A 17,576-nucleotide genomic window follows, 5' to 3' on the forward strand; every position below is an offset into this window, starting at 1 on the left:
CAAACTTATCATGCATGTCATACTTAGCCATACCCTCTGGGCATCTAGAAACAAAATGTCCTAGTCCTATCTTATTACAAAAGAAACATTTCAAAGGCAACTTTCCACCATACTTACCGAATCCTTTAGGCAATCTCCAAGAAATCAATTCTTCAAGCTCATCCAACTCTTTTTCTTTCTCTTCCATCTCTGTTCTCTCTCTTTCATATTTGGATATTCTATACTCATTAGGGTCATACTTCTTCTTACCAGATATAGATGCTGATGTTCTAAATGTTGTATCAGACTTTCCATGTGATTCTCCATATTCACTTAGCTCAAATGCAACAATATTTCCAACCAACATATCTCTTGTCACTATAGTCACACTCTGGATCTCATCAAAAGAAGCAACCTTATGTTTGTAAGAAGGAGGAAAAGATCTCTGCACCTCATAAATAATTTCATCTTCCTTAATGGTTCCACCAGCACATCTGATACCTAGGACTAGATCACTCACCTTAGCCATGAAAGAGTGTATGTTCTCATCATCTCCCATCTTCAATGTCTCATATTTTCCTTTCAAACTCTGTATCTTAGAAAATTTTATTTGTTTATCACCTTCATACAAAATCTCAAGCTTCTCCCAGATCTCATGTGAAAGCTAAAGTCCCATTACATTTGTCATCTCAAAATCAGCCAAGGCACTAAGCAATGCTTCCTTCACTCTAATATTATGTTCAATTTCCTTGATCTCATTAGGAGTAGTCGGTCCATTCAGAGGAGCAAGATAGGAATTCTTTGTAATCTTCCAGTAATCCTCTCCAAGACATTTCAAGTGCACTTCCATATGGTTCTTCCATATCTCATAGTTACTTCCATCAATACTCAAAATGTCTTTCTTAAAGATAACACCTCGAGCTTCCATCTCCGATCTCCTCAAGCAGTCAAGCTTCTACCGAAGGTTCTAGCTCTGATACCAATTGTTAGCAATAACCAAGAAGGAAGATTGAGAGGGGGAGGGATGAATCAGTCTTCACGAGATTCTGCAAATTTAACTATAAAAATAGATCTGATAAACTGCAATAATAAGACAAATAAGGAAATTGAAAGCATAACACACAAAACCAAGATTTTGATGTGGAAAACCCGGTTAAGGGAAAAACCACAGTGGGAACCTACCCATAGTAAGATGATACTCTACAATAGTATGTGAAAATATTACAATGGGGAATGCATAGGCCTTCAGGCACACTACTTAGAGCTCACTGCTCAAATATAATGGTCTGAAAGGCTACAACCCTCAATGAAGTCTCATTGACTTACAACAAGATTTGGACTACAATCTAGAAGAAATGAATTGAAAGAATAGCATCTCCAAATGCCTGATTACAATTTTGGTTAAGCACAATTGTCTGCTCGACAACACCAATCTCTCCCCAACACTTCACCGAAGGATAAATCTCTTGTTTGTACATAAACCACTTTCTGATAATGTAAACATGCCATCGACACCTAAATTACATGAATATATCACCTATATATACAAATCATCAACCTTGATAACAAGGTTGGCTAAACCCTCAACCCTTAATTACAAAATTACATCACATGATACAAATATCGACCACTGGACCAATATAATGATTTACATAGCATAACATGGACCTAAATCAAATTCCCAAATGCACAACTCCATCAAAAATCACACCAAGATCAACCACAACATGCTACACCACTAGGAAAATCGCATAACACAAAAATAATCATCAATTGATAGAAACCATAAAAAAATTACACAATGATCAATGTGGATCATCAAAGCAAATAGGAAACATCTAGGAAAAACCAACAAGCATGTTAGAGACATCAGAAATAGCTACACCAACACCCCTTATCAAATCTTCATGATATCAGTTTATTTTCCAACTAATGATTCCCCCCCCCCTCTCAATAGTTGACCGGATCTTTATAGTTTCATCATATTATCAATTGGTATCAGAGCATTTCAGGTTCTCTTGAGGATAAGCCTAATAGCTTGAGGAAAATATCCAGGAGAAAATGATGAAGAGAGAGGGTCCAAAGTTTAATAAAGATAACTACAGAACCTAGAGTGATAGGATGAAGATTTACATCAAGAGCTTGGGAAGTCCGTATTGGGATCATGTTGTTATGAAGTATAATTTGCCTAGTGGATTACCTGGTTAGAGAATTTCAACAACAAGCCTATTAGAACTTACCCTGTGAGGGGATTTCAAACTACTGTAATGGTTAGAGAAGAACATGTTCTTTGATCGATTTGGAAATAGCACTTGTTTAATTAGATCCTTTACTACACGTATCTGCCTTCACATCATTCTGCAGACACAACTCCTGGTTCGGAAACACTCACTTTCACACTTTATCAAATTTGCTAACCACTCATTCAATCAATTCATCGACCTTATAAACAAATACATTAAGTCTGTAACACAGCACAAACCCTAAAAGTATCATAGAGATTACAAACACATCGGTTCAATCTTGAGCGTTAGATTATATGCAATCAACTTTACATTCTTCTAGGCATCTACAACCACTCTCAGATCATCATATTTTGAATCTTGTAACACAACACACGGTTGTCACTTCATACTATGAATTCGATCATTCTCAAGATAAACTGTTATCTTTACACACCAAAACTATCTTGAAACTCATCACGAGAACATTTTCATGGCATCTTTATCACCGATCATCACTTGATCATAAATCATCACAACTGATCTCCAAGCTCCATCGGTTAGGGTTCTACATCTCACTTGGATAGGGTTACCAGTTGATCTTCACTGCTTCATTATTGGTTACTTTACTGCTTCATTACCAGTTGCTATACTGCTTCATTACCAGTTGCTATTGACATCAATAACAACACTTCATGTATACTTCTTCAATTAAATCTTTATGCAATGCCAACACAACATATCCTAGTAACAACAATAACCAACAATATCCAACAGATGAAGCTTTTTCTTCTTAGATATAATCACATATGTTGTATGATATGGCATGAACATGACAAAACCCTAACACACACGTGCTTGCAAATGAATGATGTAAAGATGCTCCAATGGATAGATGAAGTGTATGCAGCCTTGAACAATGCTAGATGATGAATGCTTGATGTAGTGTCCTTGCCTTATGATTGTTATCATGCTCTCATCTTATGATTGTGTATTATTTTATTTCTTTCAATGGGAGAGGAATACCTCCTTATATACTTGCTTATTGTCAAATATTGTTTCATTTTTTGACAAACGCCAACATAGGGGATTTATTTCTTGCTCACAATTGAAATAGGGCCAAGGGGGAAGGGCCTCAAGATAGGTCCTACCTAGGGAGTTTGGGCTAGGATCAAAGGGCTATGCAAGTTGTAAGATGCAAAAACAAAGTTTGGCTGCATAAAAGAGGCATAAATAGATCCCGATCAAGCATGGGGATAAGACCGTTAAGGTGAGGGCCCAAAATGTGGTCAAAATTGCAAGGGGTGCAATTTTAGGTCGCTACAGTATGACACCATACAGTTCTTACAATTATATGAATTATGCCCCTTGAAAAAGATTGAATTTTTTCTTCTACTCTAATTTTAACATTTGGATAGGTGATCTTAAATTTTTTAGCACTTTTGGATGTAACAATGATGTCTAGCAAGATCCAAGATGCACCATTTGAATCATAAAGGCTAGGAATATCAAAAAGAGGACAAAGGATCATATATTTGTAGCTTTAATACCATTATGGAGTTTAAGCTTGACCCTACAACTTCCAAGAGTTATTTTCTTTTCTTTGACTTCTAATTAAATCACCTGTTAATACCTTGCCCCAAATTTTTTCCTATATACTCTATCTTATACCTTGTACTAAGGAACAAAAGGTCATGAAAGGGATTAAACCCTTGAAATGTCTTGACAGATATCCTATACTAGAATTTGGTGATGAATTTTTAGAAAACTATTTTTCTATTCATGGTTTGATTTTTTGACAAAGATTGTTGGCAACTACACCTAAAAAATGATATATAAATATAACCCTTTTCTTAGGGTTTTTTATTGCAATAATTGATTCAATCAAAGGTAAATATTTTTATATGATCATTTATGGGTTTGGGGAAATAACTTGATGAGTTGTCTTTCCTTTTCGATTTGTAACCCAAAGTTTCCACTTCATTTTCGGATAAATTGTTGTTTTGAAGATATAGGTAACTACTTGGGTGTCTTTTTAGTTATTGATTCTCAGGGATAATTTGAATTTTTCCCACACTACATACACTCAAATCCTTTTTGACTTAGAAATATCCAAGGATCTTCCTGTAGGCATCCTTCTAAATGTTGATCCTAGTTTCAACCCCTAGATTATGAAGGAATCCTCTTCCGTTTTCAAAGATTTTATTATAGGTCATTTTATAAAATATTGCTAAAAAATAAAAAATAAATGAATTGGTCAAACAAAAGAGTGGAAATCACATCATGATCATCTATTGCTTAAATCTTAAAGAAAGGATTCATGTTCTATTCTTTAATAGGATCATGAAAAAAAATTATTTGACTCAAGTGAAGAATTATTCTCTCTTGGTTGAATCAACTATTTTGAAATATGGTCTTTTTTTTCTTCAATTTCTCATAACACTATACCCTCCTCACTGTTGATTCTCTCAAGAAGAATGAGAAACAAGGTAGAAATAAACTTGTTAAAACCCCTATACCCTCCTCAATGTTGATTCTCTCAAGAAGAATGAGAAACAAGATAGAAATAAACTTGTTAAAACCCCTTTGGTGGGAAATTATTATAAATAATGGTCTCTTGTTAAAAATGAAAGAGATGTTCAATAAATATTATCTCAAGCCCACACCATATGCTTCTTTGTTCACATACACCTCTTTGTAGGAGGGAGGGGGAGAATATGAGTGTTTGTAATTTTCTGGTACCTTAAGCTTTTCATAGACAATATCTCATTCCTCACTCTTTTTTTGTAATTCAATTTATTAATAAAAGTATAGATAGTTTACCACATTTTATTAAAAAAATATTTCACATGGGTTTTTAATAAGTTTTTTTTCTTTCATCTTATAGGTTGATGATAATGTTTTAATTTGCCACCATTCATGTATTAAATTTTAGTACTTTTTTGTCAAGTTTTTTTTACTTGACTACAAAAAGAATATAAAATTTTATTTATGTAGTATGGTTAGAACCATCTAATTTTCAAATTTCCTTCTTTCTTGAATTTTCTGTCATATAGTGTTATTATATCATCTTTATGGAATTTTTTGTGCCCTAGATCTATATCATGCCAAAAAAAATTATTGTTACACTTTGATGAGAAATTTGATGGATAGTCTATTATTCTCATCCAATTTTTCAAGATCTTCTAGTGTTTGCATTAGAGAATCTTCCTTAATCGACCATAAAGCAAGTGTTATACAAAAAAAATGAATGATGAAGTTAAGAAGTAGGGTGACATATTATCCTATTATGAGTGATCATAAAATTGCTTAGGAGCTCCACAATTGTCTTATTTGAAAAATGTTTTCTTTGATTACTTGTGATACTAAGGGAACAAATAGATCTTGTTATCATATTTTTTATATAGGAACCTTGGGGCAGTTTTAGTTGTCTTTCCTTCTACCCATATTGTCAAAGGTCATGTCCCCGTTTGTTTAAAATGGAAGTTTGGCAAATATTAACCCATTTTATTCTTTTGTGGGTTAATTGAGAAAGTATATGAAGAATCATATATTTAATATTTACTATTGCCCAAATAAATTTTCAATACCAAGTGGGAATGTTAAATCTAGCATTTTTGGGGCTTCTAATAGGTATTGGATTTTTTTTCTTTTATGGAAGTTATGGAACAAGTAGTTTCAAGAAATATTTTCCCATTACAAACAAAAGGAACTTCAAGGAAACTCAATGATCATAATGGGAGCCTATTTTTTAATGGAAATTGATGGAAATGATGATATTTTATTTATTTTTTCAAGAGGGAATCATTTTGATTTGTCACTTTATTTATTTGAGATAAAATACATTATGCCATTTCTACTCCTCAATTTACTCCAAACACCCCAAAATGAAATAAATTGAGAAGTAAAAATGTCATTAATATACTAAATTTTGGGGTGTTTGGAGTAAAGCGAGAAGTAGAAATGGCATAAAGATACTGAATTGTGACTTTTCCTACAAATAAATAGAAGACCAACTCCAAATAACCCCCTCCTAGGAAAATAAATAAAATATCATCATTTTCATCGATTTTCATCCAAAATAGGCTTCCATTATTGTTGTTTAGTTGTCTTGAAGTCCCTTTCATTTGTAACAATCAAATATTTATGGAAACTTATTTTTCCATAATTCCTATCAAATAAAAAGATCCAATGCCCATTAGGAGCCCCTAAAATGATAAATTCAATAATTAATTTATCTATTGGTATTCAAAATATTTAAGCAACAATAAATATTAATTATTCTTCCTATGCTTGCCAAATTAACCCAGAGAAGAATAATTTGGGTTAATATTTTCCAAAATTATTTTTTAAGCAAAATCGTACATGACATCAATTATTCCACCCTCGTGATTATGAATCTAGCTTTTATATATTTTGTGGGAGGTTCAATTGGTCCTATGAAGTTTATAGTCGATTTTTCAAATGGTTTTTATGGTAGGATTATGTTGGCAACAAGGTAGAAAACTAAGAGTGGGGGGGAGGGGGGGAGGGGAATTTGTTTTCTCATAATCTTTACTTAACTCAAACACAATTTTGGATTTGATAATTAACAATGAAAGAATAAATCAACTTTACATTAATAACACACACAACACCAAGATTTTTGACATGAAAAACCCAGTCAAGGGAAAAACCATTGTGGGAACCTACCCGCAATATGATGATACCCTGTTAGAAGTATATGAAATATTACAATGGGGAATGCACATGCATTCAAGCACACTACCTAGAGCTCACTACTCAACAACAAAAAAGGGGTACAACCCAGGGGAGTCTTGTTATCTTACAAACAAATTTGGATTACATCCGAAAGATTATGAACTAAGAAAATAACATCTACTAATGCCTGGTTATAGTTTCGGTTAGGCACACATTATTCTCTTTCACACATCTTCACACTTCTTTTCACTACTTCACTTCTTCCAAAATATCATAGCCTTATTCACACACCACATACATCCACATCATACAATTAAAAAGATATTACCTTAATTTATACATATCATCAACCTATCTTTCAAGGTTGGCTCAACACACTTCACAAATTACAAAGATATAACCATACACGCTATAATATTATATGCAGACCAAAATAATATCAGCTAAGACATAGTATGGATCAAAGTCAACACCTCGAACATAAAGCACCTCCAAGAATTATTCCTTGAACATCCACAACATGCTACAATCATCATGTTAGCCAAGAACATGAAAAAGACCACCCAATCAAGGAAAATCATCAATAACATGCACAACGATCAATGTGGACCATCAACATAAATAGAACATGATCTAGAAACATCCACAAGGATCATGAACTACTATAGAAACAACTGTACCAATGCCACTTACTAGAATCTGTTACTAATTATCAAGTTGCCATTAGTTTTATGTTCAAAGTTATTCTATATACTCTAGTCGATTATCTCTACTGAAATATTCAGTCGGTATGCACAGTCCGGTCAGTAATAGAAGAAAGTAGTCACAGAGCCCAGTATGCACTAAGATGTCTACCGAGTATCATTCCATGTCTACCAAGCAGCAAAGATGACACACCGAGTTGATATACACCGAGCGAAACATGTTACCAGATTCATTGAACCTAGACATACATATGGAAACGTGTTACAAGATCAAGGAACATAGAACCGTTATCACATTAGAAATTGCACTTAAAGATTGTGTATGATTTTGAGGTCATCTAACCAATGAAATATTTTGCATGGTTATTCATTCGATAAAACATGTTTGTAAGATCGAAGGAATGAATGGACCACCAACATAAGAGATCTATTTATACAACATGGATTAAGAACATATATATACATGTACCATGAGAGAAAGGAAGATATAGAAATATATGAAGCAAGACATGTGAAAGAACTAAGTGTTATGACTGTTACAGAGACATAGAGGTCACCGAGAAGGATTTTAGAGAACAGTCAAAGAACAGAGTAAACAGAAGGGTTTACCGAGTTACTATATGGGTTACCGAGGTATGCTATAAGCAAGGTAATCTTATTTTGAGCACATAGAATCTACTATAACATTCCAGATGTAAAGTTGCAAATATTTGTAATGATTTATTGTATTATTTTGAAGTTGTAAGAGAAACCTTTAACAGGGTAAAAGACTCTAACTAAGTTTATAAATTGTAAAGCCTTTAACTAGGTGCAACATTTATAATAAGTGTTGTAAAATCCTTTAGCAAGGTAGATCTAATAGATCTTGATACTCCTAATAGCGTAAGCTATCAAAAATAGCTAAACATGTAGCTCTAACTGAGCAACCTTTATTATTGTAGTAGTGAAGTTGTGGGTGCCATTGCCACCGCAGTTTTTCTCTCTAACCAAGAGTTTCTGCATAACCAAAATATATGTGTTATAGAGTGAATCACGAATGATTGTTATTTATTTGTTTTAGCATTATATTATGTTAATGCACTATTTATTTTATGCATAATAGTAAATATATTGTTACAAAAAGGATTTAAAGTACTGATTTACCCCTCCCCTCTCAGTACATTAGCTTTCCATATTGGGCCTAACAATTGGTATCAGAGTATCAATCTTGGAAAAGGGTTTAAGTGCCTAAAGATAAAAATCTTATCAATGGAAGGCTATAAACAATCTCAGAGGATTGTGTATCTGCAAGAAGAGTTGAATCATGCTAATCAAGTGATTGTAGACATGCAAAGGCAAATGCAAAAATCTCTGAAAGTGAGAAGAAGATTATCTGATGATTTGCAGGACTCTCAAGAGATAGTGGAACAAATTGAGACATCATCTGAGAACTGTATGTCTGAAGAGACTGAAGAAATGATTGGAGTATTGAAAGAAAAGAACAAAGCACTCGCTGATCAACTAAAAGCAATGAAAAGAGAACATGAACATTTCAGCACACAGATGACTGAAAATCTTGATGCATCAAGGACAACCGAGGATAAAGTAAGAGATCTAGAAAGAGAGAAACACCAACTTGAAGTCTTAGTATCTGATAAGAATGATGAAATCACAAGGTTGACTAGAATTCAACAAAACCTGTCAGATCAACTAGGTTATGCACATCATGAAGCAAATCTGAAAGATGGTGAGAATCAAGCATTGAAACTTGAATTATCAAGGTTGACCAATGAACTTGAAACTGAGAAGAAATCCAAAGAAACATTGAAGAAGAGTTATGAAGCATCAAAGATGTTGGATGAGCAACTGAACACAAGACGACCCAACAAAGATGCATGACTTGGTTACAAAGGAAAAGACTCTACCGAGAAGGGAATCCATACTACCAAGAGAGGAGAATCATCAAAGCAAGCTGGAATCAAGAAGAACATCAAAAGAAAGAAGCCTATTTGCAACTACTGTGGAAATCAAGGTCATACTGCCAACATGTGCCAAATCAAAAAAGGTAAGCAACCGAATGTCACTAAGTCCAATGGTTATTGTTACAATTGCAATAAATATGGTCACACATCTAATCAGTGTAGGACAAAGTCTTTTAACAATTATCAGAAGGCAAAATTCAAAGGGTTTTGTAAAAACTGCAATAGATATGGACATAGTACTGAGAAGTGTTGGTATAAGCAAAAGAACTATATGTGGTATGCACATTGAGCAAATACTGGAAGCTATCAAACCCACAGAGATCCTTACCGACAATATTCTGTAGTACCATGGGATTACAATACAAGGATATGGTGTGAATGTTGTGGAAGATATGGACATATAAGTGCCAACTGCTTTATAAGGTTTGGGATGAACAACCAAAGATCATGGAGAAATCCTGGTATGGCATGTTTTCATTATCATAAAGTTGGACACTTAGCTGGAGATTGCAAAGATCAACCTAGAAAAGACACTGAGGAAATAAAAGAAAAATTACAGTTGATTTGGAAAAGAAGAAAATTGTGTCAAATGAAGAAAGCACCTTACCTACCGAGTTAGGTGCACCTATTCCAAATTAATCAGTAAAGGTATGAAGGGACTGCATTCTCTCGAAAGATTAAATCTTAACAGTTCCTACTTTATTATGCACTTAAGTCAAAATCTGCATAGTTAAAGATGTATTAGTAAGTTTGAAATTCTATCAAAGTCTTTTGAAGCACTATACAGGAAACTTGTCAAGTCGGTAACTACAGGAAGCCTGTCTAGTCGGTAAATGAAAGAAATCTGGCTACTCGGTTAAAGCGAAAAAAAAAGGAAAGAAAGATTAGTGGAACTAAGTGCATTTAATGTTTTTGACCTAACCTGCACGGAGCCTAATAAGGTATATTGTGTACTTAAAGCATTTACGCAGTCATTTTCACTTACCAAGTTTTTGAGAGAGCAGAGAAAAGAAAATCAAAGGTGATCAAACCTCCTACAAAGAAAAATTCAAGGTATTTACATTAATCTCAACACATTGTTAAGCTGGTTTACCGATCTTATCAAGTTATTATTATCTGCTAAGTGTGAAGCGTCTGTCGTTTGAAAATCCTCAAACCCTAAGGATTTTTTGTTAGTTTTTATCTGAAATCTACAAATGGCACCTAAGATCCAAGATCCCATCGTTGTTAAGAATGTTGAAAAGCCCTCACTAAAATACTCTTTAACTCTCAAAGTTGCATCTGAACCTGATGACAAAACCACATTTTCACTCATCCTGGATAGAGTGTTATTAGTTGAGGATGTGAGATTCTTCACTAAATGTCGTGTTGAAGAACTCGGTCATGTTGAAATCAAAGACACATATGATGAATTGTGCACCAATGGTAAATTGAATAGAAAGTATGAGCACATTAAGATCAAGGGATTAGCTGAAGCCCTAACCTATCCCTATGTGTTCAAACCCTAGTGGTTAAATTTTGTTTTGAGCAGAGTTCATGATGACTTCATGTGGCTAGAAGAGCAACCATTTAAGATTACCAAGGAAATCATTCATCTGATTACCGGTTACCCTATTTATGATCATGCTCGAGCTAAAAAGATGATATCACAAAAGGAATTGATCAGTTTAGCAGGAGTGGAATCAGATTGCAGAGGACTGAAATTGAACAATGTCACTGATGCATAACTAAAATTTTCCATTAGAGTAATAGGTTACCGTTTCTTCCAATCGGCAAGGGAAAACAATGTACCCTATGCAGTAGTAGACCTAGCATACAAAATTGTGAAAAAGGGAATGAAAATTGATCTATGTGAGGTGTTGTTGAAAAATCTGTTTGAGAATATGAACACCATCAGGAAGCCGAAGAAGAATAACTTGGCTAATACACTAAAGTTTGGATCACTACTTGTATGCATGTTTTTCTATTTTGAAAAAATCTTTCCATCAGTAGGTAAAGTTGTTTGGGAACTACACCGACCAATCACCCATCAGATCAATGAATTCATTAAGAATTGAGGTGATAATTTTAATGATATTATGGATGATTGCTTTAGTAAGTTTCAAGAGAAAATACATAACAGGTACTAGATTCCACCCAAGCTAGTGGAGAAATACAAAGATGACATATGTTTTGAAGTAGACATTGAATATTGTTATGTGAATGCTGTGGACCCAAGAACTCAATCTTTGTCACCTATGGGTTACAAGATTGATTTTGACATCACACAATAGAAAATTGATGCATTTCTCATGTTACCAAGGCATGCTACCGAGATGAGGTATGGAACCTATGAAGAAGTGAAGGAAAAGTAAAAATGAGCATTGTAGTACCCAAGGCTACAAGAAAGACAATAAAGATGATAAAGGCATTATCAGAGAAATTTGGAGAAGATTCTTCCTCCACACCTGTCAAAGGCACTATAGCCATTACCAAAGAGGAATCTGAAGCCCAAGAGATAGCTATAACACTAAGCACCAAATTTCCTAAGGGAAAAGTGTTGAAAAGAAAGAAACAGGACACATCAAAGGCCTCACCGACTCCTCCAACAAAGCAACCTAACACAAGAGCATCTGCAGCTTCACCAAGTAAGAAAACAAAGAGTGTTACTATTCCCAAGGTAACAAAAACTTCCAAGAAATCTACTCGGAGACTCATTTTGGCAAAAGAGTCTAGTGAAACCGAATTTGAGGATGCAAGCGAATTTCAGATTGTCAAGAGCAAGAAGGTAAATGTACATAGTGTTGAAAATTTCTGTGCTAATCTGAAAGAATATGGTGGATTTGGAGGATTCAGATATTTTAAGTATGAATCTAGAAATGAAGATGAAAAGAGACAAATTGAAGAAGCTATCATCTACACACTTCTAAAATTCCGATTGGCTCCATTGGAACTATCTAAGTCACTTCCAAATGAATTATATTTACATATTGACAATAGGTGGAAGTATGCAATGGACTCAGAGAAACAGATTAGAGAAAGAAGTCTAGTACATCTCTTTCCAAACATGTCAGTAGTTGAAATAAAAGAACATCTGACAACCTACAACACAAAGTTTCTCATCAAACAAAGAGCCTTAAAACAGATGAATGGTCTGTATATTGAAGTGGAAAATGAGAGAAAAGAAAAGTGGCAGGAAATCTTTAGAATCAAGGATGCTGGTGAGCAAGCTACAGTTGAAATAGTTGATGTCACCGAGCAAGATCCTGATGTTACGGAGAAAGACCCTGCTGACATCATTCAAATAGATGAAGATATCATGGATACAGAGGCACCTGAACATGAAATGATAGAAGACAATGCATATGCAAAACTTGTATCTAGTGAATCAGTCTTGGAACAAGTTCAGCCTTATCCACCAGCAATCAACCTGTCTTAACCGAAGCCCCTCAGGATACAGATCAAGGCACTGAAGGTCACAAGTCTACAGCAGGAGAAGGTACTACTCAAGAATAGACTTCTCAAGCACCTTCTAGCACTGAAAATGTTGCAACGAGACACTGAGTACCGAGAAACCAAAGGACACTACAGAGGCTAAAGAAACTGACCAAAGTGTTGCCTCTACCGAGCAACCTACCAAGGGTCATCAAGCCTCACAAGCCATTGTCTTAGTTCAATTGGTGAAAGGTAAAGAAAAGAAGATGAAAAAGCATAGTTTCAAAGTAGATCTATTAAAACCAATAGTGTTGCCCAATGTTGATATATCCAAATTAAAGGGGCAAGCACTCATTGATTTTGGTGAACTATGCAAAGCAAAGGCCAAACAAGAGAAGCAAATGGCTATTCAAAAGAAAAAGAAAGTACTTCAGAAGGTGAAAGCACTCTTAACAGATATGCTACCTGAAGCTAGAATAACCAAAGATGCAACCATCCACATTCAACTGGATGAACTCCTAACCAAGATAGAGACATCTTGAGTAGATGCATCCGAATATCTGAGCAAGCTAAAAGACAAGGAGCTCACTACAAAAATGATAGAAGAGGTACAGAAAGCTATAGCTATTGGCAAAGTCAAACTTTTCAAATTTATTGCTGAGTTGTCCCCTCAACTCAAGCACATTCTTTATTTATTTCAAAAACTCTATACATTTTCTTTATTCATTAAAGACATCAAAAATAAAATAGAAGCAATTGAGAAAAAGATCACCGATCTCTCAAATAAGTTGACCACAGAGCCCAATTCAGTTCAGAATTTCTATACAAAGTTACAACAGCTCATGGCTCAACAATTGGACCTAAGAAATGACAAACACAAGATCAGGATGGACATAATGACACTTCAGATATTATTCCTTCCTCATCTTTCATCCATTCAAGAACAGATCAACCGAGCCACATACTTATCTACTACATAAGAGGGAAGCACTCTAGATGGCTTAATATCATTATTGGCTGATATTCAAGTGCATAATTCTTTAATGGACAGTGTAAAGGATGCCCTATCTATCGCTCTCGCTAAAGCACGTACAAAGTACAAATCTATTTTTGACCAGTTGCCACCACCGAATGGTAACTAAATTTTGATGTTTGTCAAAAAGGGGGAGTGATATAGTATTCAAAGCATTAAAGTATAGTATCAAACAAAAGGAGTGTAGTATACAGGGGGAGTATACCAAGTAGAGTGAGCAGAGTATCCAAGAGCAGTGAACTGAGTTTTGTACAATATATCGATAAGGGGAGTATATCTGGATTTACTATTTCATTGACTATTGTATATACTGTCAGTATAGTCAAATTTTGCAAGTATATAGATTATTGAGTTATAACTTTGAAAGTAGTTTTTGTCAAACATATCAACTAATGTCAAAAGGGGAGATTGTTACTACTTATCAAGTTGCCATTAGTTTTATGTTCAAAGTTATTCTATATACTCTAGTCGGTTATCTCTACCAAAATATTCAGTTGGTATGGATAGTCTAGTCAGTAATAGAAGAAAGTAGTCACAGAGCCCAGTATGCATCGAGTTGTCTACCGAATATCATTCCATGTCTATCGAGTAACAAAGATGACACACCGAGTGAAACGTGTTACTAGATTCATTGAACTTGGACATACATATGGAAATGTGTTACAAGATCAAGGAACATAGAACCGTTATCACATTGGAAATTGCACTTAAAGACTGTGTATGATTTTGAGGTCATCTAACCAATGAAATATTTTGCATGGTTATTCATTCGATAAAACATGTTTGTAAGATCGAAGCAATGAATGGATCACCAACATAAAAGATCTATTTATACAACATGGATTAAGAACAAATATATACATGTAGCATGACAGAAAGGAAGATATAGAAATATATGAAGCAAGACATGTGAAAGAACTTAGTGTCATCTGTTATAGAGACACAGAGGTCACCAAGAAGGATTTTAGAGAACAGTCAAAGAATAGAGTAAACAGAAGGGTTTACCGAGTTACTATATGGGTTACCGAGGTATGCTATAAGAAAGGTAATCTTATTTTGAGCACATAGAATCTGCTATAACATTCCAGATGTAAAGTTGTAGATATTTGTAATGATTTATTGTAATATTTTGAAGTTGTAAGAGAAATCCTTAATAGGGTAAAGGACTCTAACTAAGTCTATAAATTGTAAAGCCTTTAACCAGGTGCAACATTTAGAATAAGTGTTGTAAAATCCTTTAGCAAGGTAGATCTAACAAATCTTGATACTCCTAATAGGGTAAGCTATCAGAAATAGTTAAACATGTAGCTCTAACCAAGCAACCTTTATTATTGCAATAGTGAAGTTGTGGGTGCCATCCCCACCGTAGTTTTTCTCTCTAACCAAGAGTTTTTGGGTAACCAAAATATATGCGTTATGGAGTGAATCATGAATGATTTCTATTTATTTGTTTTAGCATTAAATTATATTACTACACTATTCAGTTTATGCATAACAGTAAAGATATTGTTATGAAAAGGATTTAAAGTACTGATTCACCCCTCCCCTCTCAGTACATTAGCTTTCCATATTGGGCCTAACAGAATCTTCATCATCATTATACTAAACTTCAAGAACACTAACTACAATGATTATCAAACCGAAAGATTCACTTGTGAGCCTCTAGATCACGAACCATCTGAATTGAGGACACATCAAAATATCCCATACCCTTGCCAAATCTGCAAACCAAGATATTGTAACACGAAGCAATGTGGAGAAAAATATAGAACACTGATCAATGCCAAACAATTGAAAAATCAACTGCAATATCAGATCTCATAACTAGATCAAATATCCATGAGAACCACTAAAAGTTGAGATAAATCAAATATAGATACTTATCTCAAAACCCTGTAATCCATAACAACTCATCTACAACACACTGGCAAAACCAACTCACTTAGTCTAATTGCAACACTGAAACACACAAAGGAATATGTTGATAGCAATGACAACACATCACTCAGTCAATCCAAAACCATATTTGTGCATTATCCCAATAATCTTCCCCTTTAGCATTGATGGCAACATATGATATGAAAAACAATCAATGACAAAGAAATAATAACTCTTAACAATCTCGCCTTGAGATCTAGCATATGATATGACATTTTTTCACATGATTCTCTCCCCCTTTGACATCAATGCTAAAGGCACATTGCAAACCACAGATCACACAAAATTGAACATTTGAACCACAACATTGACTACACCCCCTAAATAACAACCACCACTCATCAATCCAGATCACAAGATATGAATGTGAAATCCACTGGACTGATGCAAATCCATGAATATTAGTTCTTATCAGGAGGTGCAATCACCCCTAGATTCTCTCTAAGATACTCAAAAGTATCCTTAGGAAAAGGCTTCATAAAGATATCTATAATTTGTTCCTTTATAGATATATACTCCAATTTGACTTCCTCCTCATTCACATTTTCTCTCAAGAAATGAAACTTGATTGATATATGCTTAGTCTTAGAATGCAACACTGGATTCTTAGAAATGTTGATAGCACTTGAATTATCATAGTATATAGCAGTAGGCTTATCATAAACAACTTTGATATCCTTTAACATCTACTTTGTCCATACCACCTAAGTACAATTGTTAGCAGCAACAATATACTCAGTGAAGCAGTCACCGATGAGGAGGGACCTCAAGGAGATTAGTCCAAACTAGTCAACAAGAGTAAACACTACAAAAAAACACAGATATAATGGAGGCAATGCATAACAGGTAGTTTTATTTCATGAAATTTGATTACATCTAACTGATAACAACTGGGTTACAACATACCGACACACAGGCCTAGTAGAATAGGTCACACCGGGACCTTGAATCGAAAGATCTATCTTCTAGGCACAGTCTATCTATCTGATATATTCCATTCTGTGATTTATATTCCATTCTAAAGCATGATTACAAATATATATATCGATCCAAAGGATGTGGTTGGCCCAAAAAGGATCAAAACCCGAAGAACAAGACCTAACATGCAAAATGAACAAGGTCAGCCTCCACCAATAGATTCCTCCGAAAAATATGAAGGATGAAACGTAGAAGGTCAACCACATCCAAGGCTTTGCAATCTTTAGAATGGATTCTAGTAGATCACCAAAATAGGTCTCAGGCAACCAATAACAAAGGAACAATCGATAACAAGAAACTGTCATGGAAACCAGTAGCGATATCTTGCCAAAAGTGATTCAAAAGAGATGCAGTTTGAAAGAAAGAAAGATGATCAAGTATTCAAGTAGAATACAAGTCCACAGGGTCCAGTGAGCCAAAACCGATACACATAGAAAGGAAAACTAAAAATGCAAACAAAAAACAAAACAAAAAAGAAAATGTTTTTGGTTGATGCAAGATTGCTATGAACTGGAGATGCTCCTACATTAGACATACGGGGTTAATGAAAAAGTGATCCTCTCACTTTGTTGGGGCTAGAGTGAAACCAACGCGATCTACCTCTGCTTGAAAAATCCAAGATGAATCTTCAACTAGTTTTCTCTTC

This window comes from Cryptomeria japonica, chromosome 8, assembly GCF_030272615.1.
Source record: "Cryptomeria japonica chromosome 8, Sugi_1.0, whole genome shotgun sequence".
Classification (NCBI taxonomy): Eukaryota; Viridiplantae; Streptophyta; class Pinopsida; order Cupressales; family Cupressaceae; genus Cryptomeria; species Cryptomeria japonica.